Here is a 13,228-nt window from a genome sequence, read left to right on the forward strand (position 1 = left end):
GAAATTCCAAGGCATGGGGCTGCTCTGGAGGGGGAGTGTTGGGGTCAGAGAGGTCAGACTTTGCTACTTTATAGCTCTGAGATGCTGAGTATGTCAGTTACCCTCTCTGAATATCAGCATTCCCAGCCATGACATCCACCCAAACAATCTTTCTCAAAGGATAAGCTTGGAGAACTGGGAATAAAGCATCAAGTACCACCATCTGTGATTGGCACAAAGCATGTGTTCAATCAGTGAGGACTCCAATCAGGATAGGAAATACCAAAGAGTCCAACTATAGGCTACAGCTTTAAAATGCAATCTTATGGGGCCCGGCGTGGTACACCAGCAACTAATGTCCTCACCTTGCACGTGCCGGGATCCTGTATGGGTGCTGGTTAGTGTCGCAATGGCTTCACTTCCCATCCAGCTTTCTGCTTGTGGTCTGGAAGAGCAGTCAAGGATGGCCCAAAGTCTTGGGACCCTGCACCCATGCAGGAGACCCAGAAGAACCTCCTGGCTTCTGATTGGCTCAGCTCCAGCCATTGCGGCTACTTGAAGAGTGAATCATCGATCAGAAGATCTTCCTCTGTCTCTCCTCTTCTCTATATATCTGTTTTTCCAATAAAAATGAATAAAACTTTAAAAAATGCAATCTTATTAATATGCACATATATGCATATTATGAATGCAAAAAAGATGAACAAAGAAGTATACAGCTCAGTTCATTGCAGTGATTCTAGTGTTCTTGTGTAGTCCCAGCAAAATAAAACATAGAACACTCCCAGCATGGTGTTGGCATTATGACACAGTAGGTTAAACTACCGCTTAGGACACTGGCATCCCATTTCGGAGTGCCTGTTCAAGTCAAGTTGAAGTACAGCTGCTATATTTCAAATGCAGCTTTCTTTTTAAATTTGTTTTGTTTTAATTTTAAATACAGAGTTACAGAAAGAAGGAGAGACAGGGACCTTCCATCTGCTTGTTAACTCTTCAAATAGCCGCAATGGCCAGAGCTGAGGCAAAATGAAGCCAGGAACCAGGAGCCTCCGTCAGGTCTTCCATGTGGGTGCAGTCTCAGGACTTGAAACATTCTCCACTACATTCCCAGGCCATAAAGAGGGAGCTAGATGAGAAGTAGAGCAGCTAGGACACAAACTGCTGCCACAGGCCAATGACAGAGTTGGAGGTCACAGAGGTGGCCTCAATGATGCCCCAGCAGCCTCCGGTCACTTGATTTTGACGGGATCATGTCCAATGTCATGGGCCTTTCCAAGCTGATATTTTCTCTTTTGAACACTGTGACTTGGAGCAGTCCTTCTGGGAGGTTTGGCTGGGTCTGACTTTACCATTTGTCTAAATGCTGGGGGACAGATGGTTGACGGATGGGGAAAGACAGCAGCTTGAGGGAACTGGTAGACTGGCAGGCAGCAGCGTCTTTGTGAAGGCGGTTACTTGTCACTTCCATGGATGCCAGTGAGAAAGTCATTCCTGTGCAGTCATTGAAAGTAGTCATGGCCAAGGATGGCCCTGGAGCCTCCCCAGTGAGGTAAGATTGTCTTACACCCTGCAGACAAACTAGGGAAGCAAGAAGCAGCCTGGGGACAGAGTAGTGGCCTTGCTATCTTCCAGTGTGGATTATCTTTAGGCCCAGCATCCCCATAAGTGCAATTCCAATGTTGCTATGCTTCAAACCCATTCCTGGTCCTGACCCCAGAAGGCAGGCATCAGCCTCTACTTTGACATCTGGGGCCTCCTCTTACCTCTCCTCCTCCCACAAGACCCCACCCCATCCCATGCACGTGGAATCCTCAGGTGTGCAGCAGATCCTGAGCCAACTCTGGGCCTTTCTGTGTGCTCTTTCCTCCCTGGGCAGCCAACAGGCAGGTTTACCAAGGTTATCTGGAGTTCCTGTTTTGGAGGTCAGTGACCCCAAGGTCTTGGGTCATTACCTGCTGCCTCTTACTGTACATTTCAGTAGGAAGCTGGAATTGAAAGTCATGCCAGGATTGTAACCCAGGCTTTCTGGCATAGCAGGCACACTCCAAGTGGGGTCCTAACTGCCCTTGGTACCTGCACATCTCTGAGTTTTGTTGAAACTGTCATGAGCTCTGTGTTAAGACTGCCGAAGAGAACACTCATTTTCTGACTCTGGACCATTAAGTGTTCACTGCGTGCAAACCTGATATGTATCACAAGGGCAGGAATCACACACAACAACCTTGCACTTCAGCTTTTCTTTGAAAGTTTTTGTAAGAAACATGCACACTCCTTTAATCCACTCTTTTGCAGCTGTGACATTACCCTTGTTTCTGACAAATATAAGAAAGCAACTGAAAGAAAAGTATTCCTAAGTGATTTTTAACTTGGAGTTATTTTATAATTGTGGGTATGTAGGAATGTATAGGAAAAGTTTTGAGCAAAGTAAGGGGAAGAAAATATCTTCAAAAGGTATCCAAATTACTGGAAATGTGTAACCCTATAATTTTTAAATACTTATTTGGAAATCTGAGTAACAGGGACAGAGGGACAGGGTGAGAGAGTGAGAGAGAGAATCTTTCATCTGCTGGTTCACTCCCCAAATCTCCTCCATAGTGGGCCAGGTCAAAAACGGGACAGGAGCTTCATCCTGGTCTCACGTAATGGGTGGTAGGGGCTCAAACACTTGGACCATCCTTTTGGTGTCCACGTGGGATGTCAACGCTGAAGGAGGTGACCTCGCTGGGTTTATATGCCACAATACCTACCTGTGCTCATCTTTCTTTTAAAAGTTGATCTGACTTGCTATTTGAGAATCAGAGTGACAGAGAGAGGATGTGTGTCAGACACTCTCACACACACACACAACATCTGGGCCAGGCTGAAGACACAAGCCAGGAACTCCATCATAAAGCTGCGTCAGCAACACATTGACATGATCTCAATAGGTGCTCTGACATGGGATACTGAATCACAGGCAGTCGCCCAGTCCACAGAACCACTGTGCTGAAACCTCCCCTCACAATTAAAACAAAAATAATTTTTCCTATTTTTAATTTGGATTTACAGAGAGGAGAGACAGAAGCAGAGAACAATCTTTCATCCACTAGTTCACTCTCCAAGTGGGCAAAAATAGCCAGAGCTGAGCTGATCTGCAGCCAGGAGCCTGGATCTTCCTCCATGTCTCCCAAGTGGGTGCAGGGTCCTAAGGACTTGGGCTATCTTCTGCTGCTTTCTCGGAGAGCTGGATCCAAGGTGAAGCAGCTAGGATATGATCTGACACCCATATGGGAGGCAGGTGCCAAAAGCAGAGGGTTAACTGGCTCCTGCACTTCATTTTTGATGCTTTTACAGTTGCCATGGGCTTAGAATACAGAGTCTCAGTGTGGCTCACCACTGTAATAACTGTTATCCTGAAAAATGTGGCATTGACCAGACCAGAGTTAGTACTGTGGCATAGTGGGTTGAGCTGCTGCCTGCAACATCAGTGCCCCACATGGATGCTGGTTCATTTCCTGGCTGCTCCAGTTTAAATCCCAGGTATTGCACCTGGGAAAACAGCAAAGATGGCCCAAGTACTCTTTCTTACAAAGAAATAAAGGCATCTTTTATACACACACACACAAAGTTCTAAAAACTCAGAGCTTGTACCTAAAAAAAAATAACCTATGTTATTATATTTAAAAATAATCTGTGGCAATGTTGGGGAGTGCAGGTGCAGCATTATGGCATACAGGTAAAGCTTGTAATGCCAGTATCCCACATGGGCACTAGTTCCTGTCCCAGCTTCCCTACTCACCATCCACCTTCCTGCCAATGGCCAGGGAAAAGCAGCAGAAGATGGCCAAAGTGCCTGGACTTCTGCACTCACATGGGCAAGCTGGATAAAGCTCCCAGCTCCTCTCCCCAGCCTGCAACAGTCCCAGGAGTTGTGACCATTCGGGAATGAATCAGGGGACGAAGGTCTCTCTGTCTCTTTAACTTTGACTTTCAAATAAATGAATAAATGCTTTAAAAACCCTTACATTTATTATTCTATCAAAATCAGTTAAAATTAGATAAGAAACTGAGTTATAATATCATTAACTCTTCAGGTGATGATAATTAAGAATACATATATATTTTAAAATATTTATTTATGTTTGTTGGAAAAATAGATTTACAGAGAGAAGGAGAGATAGAGAGAAAGATCTTCTATCTGCTGATTCAGTCCCCAAATTGCCACAATGTCTGGAGCTGAACAAATTTGAAGTCGGGAGCCAGGAGTTTCATCCAGGTCTCCCAACACAGGTACAGTATCCCAGGCCTTAGGGCCGTCCTCCACTGCATTCAATGACCATAAGAAGGAAGCTGGATCAGAAATGGAGCAGCCAAAATATGAACCAGTACCCATATGGGATATCAGCACTTGAGGATAGAGAATTACTCAATTGACCCATTGTGTTGGCTCCCGTTATATGTACTTGATTGTGAAGGTTTCACAAGTGCATACATGTGTCAAAACTTATCAGATCATAGATTTTAAAATATGTTCTAAAGTGAACTGAATCTCAGCAAGTAATTGCCTATTTAAAAGCCTTAATATAATCTTTGATTTTTCTTAGATAATAAGTTGCTATTTTTAAACATGTATTTTGAGAGGAAGAAAGAGATGACAGAACGAGCTCCCATCTACTGGTTCACTATCTGGAATGCCCACAGCGGCCAGCACTAGACCGAGTCAAGGCCCAAAAGGAGCCAGGAACTCAACTCAGGTCTCCTATGTGGGTGGCCAGAGACCCAATCAGTTCAGCCATCCCTGCTGCCTCCCAGCATCTGCACTAGCAGAAAGCTGGAGCCAAGACTTGAATCCAAGCAATCTGATATGACACAAGGGTGTCTCAACTTCCATGATCATTTTGATACTGACCGATACATTTTCCTTTTTACAAGGAGGAAAACAATCCAATAAACTATGCCTGAAACCACGAAGACAAAGGTCTATTTCAGAAAAACCACAAGTTGCTTACCATTAGAAGTAAAACACTGCCCGCTTGTTTAGTTTGGCCTAATTTCTCAAAGCTATACAGTGCTGGGGAGCAAGATGGTGGGGAGGCAGAAAGGGGAGGCTGGTGTTGTGGCACATGCCACTGCCTGCAATCCAGCATCCCATACTGGAGCATTGATTTGAGTTCTGACTCTTCCTCTTCCAATCAAGCTCTCTGTTAGTGAATTGGGGGAAGCATCAGAGACCAGACCACTCTCCCCTGGGCTCTGGTCCCTGAAATTGGAGATCTTGACCTAAGGCCAACATGAGATGTAAAGATGGGCTGTGTGCTGATGCCAAAAACCATTAGTGCCCCTCCCCAAACACTTGCATAGCCCACCTAGTGGCTCCTAGCCACTGATTGCCACCACCACAGCTGCTCTACCCAGGCTGAGCTTGATCTGGGTGGAAGGTGCACCCCTGCACACCAGACTAAGGACAGATCAGGCCATCATAACCGTGGGTGATGGAGAGAGCTGGGAGGGGATTGGTAGGGGAGGGGGACCGGGAGGGCATCTCTAAGCCAAGGTGATACACTCACATGTGAAAGCCAGATCAGAGAGCTTGGTCTGATGTGACTTCTGAAGGGTCTCCTTGTCTAGGCCACTGCACTAACCAGTCAATGCAGCAGCTGGGGCTAGGTACAGGCCAGAATAGGCCACTGCACCCATAGATACACAGGAGAGCTGGACCTGGTGGTGAGCCATCTGAGGGGATTTAGAGGATCTTTTCCAGGCCAGGCCATCACACCTGTAGGTATGTATAAAGGGATTCTTGGAGTCTCCCCAAATAGGCCACAGCACCAACTGGTACAAGTAGGAGCCAGATCTGGAGGTAGGGCAGGCCAGTCTACACCACAGCACCCACTAACGTTCATGAGACACAGGGCTAGAGGCAAGCTGGGCCAGGCTAGCTCTATTTCTTAATAGAAAAATAAATGTTAGAATGAAGTCATTGATTAATCTACTTTTGGAATATAATTAGATTCAATTGTATTTTTTCATTTGGGTTTTCTTCATTCGACATTGGCTTTAGAAATTTATCTGTATTTCTACATAAGGGTTGTTTTCTTCCTGGAGAGAATTCTGTTCTGTGGGCACACTACGATTTATGCCTTATTCTGTGGGTAGACGTTGGATCTACTTAACACATTGGGTTATTACACACAGCACCCAATAAACCATCCTGGACATGCATTGGGTCAATTTATGTATTCCTTCCTGTGGAATGAATGGGACACAGGTAAACACGGCTCAACTGTCTGTAGATGCTGCTAAAAGGCTTCCAGAGCAGTTAGCCTGACTGATGCACTTTCCCTGCAATGTGGCAGAATCCCAGCAGTTCTGTGTTAATGTTCCCCATTCTTGTGTTCGTGTGATGTACCTCCTTGTGATGGGGAATTGCATTTACTGATGATGAACAATCTGAGCTGTTTATGTACACATATTAGATCTTGCCTGGTGAGACATCTCTCTTTATTCCACACCATGGTTGCCTTTCCCCTTGGTCTCTGCTGTGTCAGATGAGTGGAGGTTGTTCATTGAACTCCAAGCTCAGGCATCTGCATTTCTGTTCCCTGGGCTGAAAGCTTGGCCTCATCCAGGCCAGAGAGGAATCCCCGTCTTCCCATGCCTGCCTGGAGAGGCCTTATTGTTGCTAAGCAGATTTGGCCTTTACATGGACACCTGCGGGCTTCCTACAATGAATTTTTTACTACAGTGTGAGATACAGCTTGTAATACATTTTGAAATTGGCATTTGATCATTATGGGACTATTCACAGGAAAAAAAAGTCACTTTCTCATTATGTTTCAGTGTGAAATTCATCATAAATGAATTGATATTGGTGGTAATGTTTTTGTGTCAAACTCTGTTGAGCTGTTTGTCTATTCTTATGCTAATATTGCATTGCCCAAGGTGCTCAGGTTTGGTGATCACTCTGATATCTGGCAATGTTCCTTGATTCTTTGCATTTACACACAAATTTTACAATCACTACCCTAGTTTCAGTAGAAGTCCCTTGGAGATGTTGATTGAAATTACCTTGAACTCACAGGTAACTGTGGGGGACAGATTTGTACTCCTTATGTTCATTTTTTTTCTGCGCTTTTATTTTTAAGGTGTGGTGTTGCTAAAAAGATTTAAGTTCTCTGTGTATATGCATTAAAAAGGTTTTTAAAAGGGTCTTTAAAGTAATCATGCCATTCACAGTCAATGACTAAAATATTTGGGTTTGGGTCTGTAATCTCATTTTTATCTATCTATCTATCTATCTACATATATTTTATGTTTCTCCCACCTTAATGATCTCTTTTTGTTTTCCTTCTTCATGGTTAAAATAATATTTGTTATTCAATAGCCTTTTTTTTTGGTGTGTTGGTTATATACATTGTTGTACAGTCTCTAAATTCATACAAGAAGTATCCTAGAGTTAGAAATATCTATTTTTTTAAAGATTTTTAAATTTTTATTGGAAAGACGGATATACAGAGAGGAGGAGAGACAGAGAGGAAGATCTTTCATCCAATGGTTCACTTCCCAAGTGACCGCAACAGATGGAGCTGAGCCAATCTGAAGCCAGAAGCCAGGAGCTTGTTTGGGTCTTCCATGAGGGTGCAGGGTCCCAATGCATTGGGCCGTCCTCAACTGCTTTCCCAGGCCACAAGCAGGGAGCTGGATGGGAAGTAATCCGCCAGGATTAGAACCTGCACCCATATGGGATCCCAGCGTGTGCAAAGTGAGGACTTTAGCCACTACCCTGTCGTGCTGGGCCCAATATTCGTTTTTTTAACATGTCCAGACGAGATCCAGGAGCTTAAAACACTTTAACTTCATTATATCTCTTCTCATTTTTTTAAAAAAATGATTTATTTATTTTTATTGGAAAGGCAGATTTACAGAGAGGAGAGAGGAGTGTTCTTCAATCTGCTTGTTCAAACCCAGATGGCTCCAATGGCTAGAGCTGAACTGATCCAAAGCCAGGAGCCAAGAGCTTCTACTGGGCTTCCCACTTGGGTGCAGGGGCCCAAGGACTTGGGGCATCTTTTTCTGCTTTCCCAGGCCACAGGCAGGGAGCTGGATGGAAAGTGGAACATTCCTGTCTTTGGTACCACCATTGTGGTCATTTAGGGAGTGAACCAGCAGATGGAAGATTCTCTCTTTGTCTCTTTTTCTGTCAATCTATCTTCCTAATAAAAATAAATAAAACCTTAAAAACAAACAAAAAAGAAAACATGTGCTAGGAAGAACCTATACAAACCTTGCTAAAAGCAACCAAAAAAATTGGATCCAATAGCCAAATAATCTGGGTCTTTTAATTCTGTTTTCGCAGGGACTTTTGGAAGGACCCTCAGTTGTGCTCACTGCTTTCTTCCTCACCAGTGGAAGCATTCCCGGCCAGCACTTGGCTTCCAGACCTTCTGCTCAAGTTACTTTGCGACTTTAGTGCTTTTCCTTTGGACTGACCATGTGTTGCTGCTCCTTGGCTGATTTTTGGCCTTTTCTTAAACTTGGTTTTCAGCAATTTCATGACAGGTTTGCTTAGTTGTAAGCTTGTTTGAATTTCTCATGCTTATGTGTTTTTAGAATTGTGGAAGCCATTTCGTCATTTGTCAGATTTGGTAAAATTCCAACCACTCCATCCATTGTTTAAAAAGCTACTTAATTCAGCTGATTTTTTTTTTTTACACACTGATCCTATCTTTCTTTTTCTTTGTGCTATGTTCAAATCACCGGTAGAACCATTGTTATTATTTTGAAAGTGATTAAGTTTTTGTTTTACAGAATTTTGAATGTCCGTGTCTCATAATATTCATCCCTAGAAGACTATAAGAAACATTTGGAAGCACTTTTGGATTCACAACAAAATCACAGGTTCTCTTGTATCTGCTGCCTCATGTGTGCATAGGGTCTGTAGGTGCCAACACAATGGTGCCTCATTATCACCCCAAGTCGGTCATTCACATGAAGTGTCTCTCTTGGAGTTACACATGCTGTGGTTGCACAAATCTATAATGACATGTGTCTTAGTTTATGTCACTATTCAAGCATTATGCTTCAGTAATGTTTCCATTTCATGACTAATTTATAAGGATGGTCATTTATTTCCTCACACTTCCAGAAGCTGGGCAGTCCAGGAATCAAGGTGACAGCATGTTCTGTAGTTGAGTGGTCGGGTGAAAATGACATCATCTTTTGCCTTTTTTTTTAAGGATACATTTATTTATTTATTTATGAGAGTCAGAGCTGCAGAAAGAGAAGGAGAGAGGAAGGGGGGGAGAGGAAAAGAGAGAGAGAAAAAAAATCTTTCACATGCTGATTTTATGGTTGCAACAGCCAGGACTGAGCCTGGCTGAATCAGGAGCTAAGAGCTCTCATGTGTGTGGTAGGGGACCAAGCACTTGCAACATCTTCCTTTGCTTTTCTCAGGTGCATTCCAACTAGCTGGATTAGAAGTGAAGCAGGTTGGACACAACCTGGCAGCGATATGGGATACTGGCATCACAGGTGGCGGCCTTATCCACTGAGCCACATTGCTATCCCATCGCACTGTCCTTCCAAGGTTCCATCACGCTGTTGCAATCCCTAGAGGGGAGAGACAATGTGTCAGAAGGCAGAACAGCAGGCGTGCCAAATGCTTTATAAACTCTTTAAAAACATAAAGAGCTTTTACTTAATTGAAAGTCACAATAACAGAAAGAAAGAGCAAGAGGGAGAGTTTGGAGGACGGGAGGAAGAAGAGAGAGGGAGGAGAAGAGGCAGAGGAAGGAGAGAGAGGAAAGAAAGAGAGAGGGATAGAAAAAGAGAGAGAATGAGAGACCTGCCATCGCTGGTTGACTCCAGAGCAATGGCCACAATGGCCAGAGCTCGGCCCATCCAAAGCCAGGAACTAGAAGCCTCTTCCAGGTCTCCATGTGGGTGTGGAGGTTTAAGCCCTTGCGCCATCCGCTGCTTTCCCAGGCACATTAGCAGAGAGCTGGATCAGAAGCGCAGCAGTAGGGACTTGAACAGGTACCTTTATTGGATGCCACCAAGTAGATAGCAGTTTCACCCATAATGTCATAGCACAAGGCATTGTATAAACCCTCTTTAAAAGGACCTTAGACCTACCCACAACTGAGAGAACTTTTCTGTCCTCGTTGCCCCTTCAAGGCTCTATCTCTTAGTTAAATCCTGTTGGCCATTAAGTCTCAACACAGGAAATTTTGGAAGGACACATTGAAAGCACAGCAAGGTATATGCCTCCCAGGATTAAGAAATTTTAGAGAGTAGCTGCAATCCAGAAACAAAGCAACAACAAAAACAAAATCATTTGTTTTCCAAACCCCTGGAAACCAAGAATCTTCTTGGGCCATGGTTTTGTCTTTTTTGCAGAATTCCTCATAGGTGGAATCCTACAGGATACATTTTAGAACTGGCTTCTTCCTCTTTGCATTTAAGATCTTCCTGCAACTTGATAGCCCATTTCTTTTTAGCACTGAATGATATTTCATTGTCTGGATGAGTTACAGTTCATTTATCCGTTCATCCTCTGAAGGACGCCCTGATGCTTGGAAGTTTTAGAAATGATGACTAAAGCTGCTTGAAGCAAGTGCAAACTTGGTGTGTATTTGTGTGAAGCTTTCCACTCATTTGGGTAGACACCCAGAAGCGAAATTACAGGATTGTGTGTCTGTGCTAACTTTGTCAGGAGCTGCCGGGAGGGTAGACTGTTTTCCAAAGTGGTTGTGCCATCGTTAGTGACCGCAGGTTTCTATTTCTCTAGATTCGATGCTGTTGTTAGTGTTTTAGAGACCGTAAAAGAAATGTAGCAGTGCTATTGTCACTTTTGAAAGATTTATTTCTTTGAAAGGCATTGTGCCAGAAAGAGAGAGGGACAGGAGGAGGGAGGGACAGACTGAAGGATCTTCCGTCTACTGATTCACTCCTTCAATGTCTGCAATAGCCTGAAGGAGTGCAAGCTGAAACCAAAAGCTGGAAGCTCCATCTTGGCATTCCACATGAATAGCAGAGGCCCAGGCATTGGGCCCATTGTTTTACTTTTTTGTCAGGTACAGTATCAGGAATTTGAACCAGAAGCTAAACAGCCAGAATTTGACGCACTATACCACAACACCCACTCAGTTTTTTTCTCTCAAATTTGAGAGTTCTTTTTTTGTCTCTCTCCTTCCATCCCCCACACTTTCCTTTTTTCTCTATAACTCTATCAAATAAACCATCTCTTAAAATGTCCTTACTGTTTTGTGGAAGATATTGGAATCTATGTGTGTATCGTTTTATCTTCTTATATGACTGGTTTTTTGGTGGTAGGATAATGCAGGCATTTGGAAATGACTTAAGAAGCATTTCCCCCTGCTTTTCTCTTCTGACATTATGGTGATTTTCCCTTACAACTTTGTGGGGGATTTACCAGTGGATTCATCTGGAACATTTATTTTTTTATTGAAAGATTATTGATTTGTGTTCTTCGGTCAATACAGGTCTATTCAAATCATTCAGTTTTTGTTGTATGAGGCCAGGAATTTGTGTCTTTTGAGAAGATGATCTATTTAATCTGAACTGATGTGAACTGATTTGTGGCTATGGAGTTGATCATCTTATCCTTCTATTTTGCCTCTCAGGATCATGGGACCTTTAGTCTTATTTTCTTCTTAATTTCTGATATCAATTATCTGTGCCTTTTCCCTTCTTTTCCAGAGTAGCTTAACTGGAGGTTTACTGATTCTATTCATCTTTCGAAAGAGCAAATTCTTGTTTCTTGAATATTGTGTCGGATTTCTGGTTTTTTTTCTTTTTGTTATTGTTTAATGTTTACTTATTTATTTGAAAGGCAGAGTTAGATGAATAAGAAGAAGAAGGAAAAGGAGAAGAAGAAGTAGAGCGAGAAAGAAAGAATCTTCCATCAGCTGGCTCCTGAACCAAATGGCTGCAACAGCCAGACTGAAGTGAGAAGACTGGAACACCATTGAGGTTGCCCACGTGGGTGTGGAGGCATAAGGATTTGGGCCGTCTTCCACTGCTTTCTTAGGTTCATCAATGGAGATTTGGCTTTGGTTGGAGTATCCAGACCTTGAACTGGCACCCATATGGCACGTTGGCATCACGGGTGGCAAAGAAACCTGGAGAGCCACAATGATAGCCACAATTGTTTGTGTTTGGTTACATTGATTTCTGCTTTAATTTTTCTTATTTATTTTCCTCTATTTGCTTTAGATTTAATTGTTCTTCACCAGTTTCCTGAGGTGGAAGCACCAACGAATGATTTATGACCTTTTTTTTTCGAAGATAACCCTCCAATGCTATACATTTCTTTCAAAGCAGTGCTTTTGAGTCATGTTGCGAATTTTGAAAAGTTGTATCTTCATTCCATGCGGTTCAACATATTTCTAAATTTCTCATTGATTATGTTCTTTACAAGTATGTTGTTTAATCTCCAAATATTTTTGATATAGAAATAGATATGTGTATTTATTAAGCAGAATAAAATACTGATTTATAGAAATTTACCCTCACTTATCAGGAAAAATATATACACCTTTCAACTATAAATGGAAACATTCATAAAATTGATCATGTACTAGGTCACAAAGAAAGCAAAAGTTATCATCATAAAAATTAAATTCTGTGACCTTCATGCAATACAAGTAGAAATCCAAGTATTTGGGGGAATTTTCCAGGTATCTTTTGGTTACCGGCTTATAGTTTAATTTCATGTTGGTCTAAAATCTAATATTGTATGATTTCCATTTTTAAAAGTGTTTCCACAGGCAGTGGTCTAGCTTGATGAGTAGCCCATATGACTTGAGGGGAATGTGTGGTGTGATTTGATTAGATGAAATAATCTGTACATGGCAATTACACCGAGTTGTACAATAGGAGGCCTCTGTTTAACTGTGTCCTTCCTGATTGGCCACCTGCAGGATCTTCCCCTTACTGACAATTCCTAGTGAATTCATCTATTTCCCCTTGAAGTTCTATCAGTTCCCCCCCCACACACATATTTTAAGGAATGTTCTTTATTAATTCAAATCTATCCAATCATGGTACAATGCACCTCTTCATCCCTACATGATCTGAAATGAGTTTAGCTTCTCCTTTGTTCTTTCGATTAGTGCAGTCCTTATTTATCCTTCTCGATTCTTGTATCTTTCATCTGCCATATACATTTCAACCTATCATTGTTTTATATATTTACCACAAATCTAGCACACTTATGATAATAAAATTATAGGACTCCATAGAGAGG

The sequence above is a fragment of the Ochotona princeps genome, chromosome 13, assembly GCF_030435755.1.
Source record: "Ochotona princeps isolate mOchPri1 chromosome 13, mOchPri1.hap1, whole genome shotgun sequence".
Classification (NCBI taxonomy): domain Eukaryota; kingdom Metazoa; phylum Chordata; class Mammalia; order Lagomorpha; family Ochotonidae; genus Ochotona; species Ochotona princeps.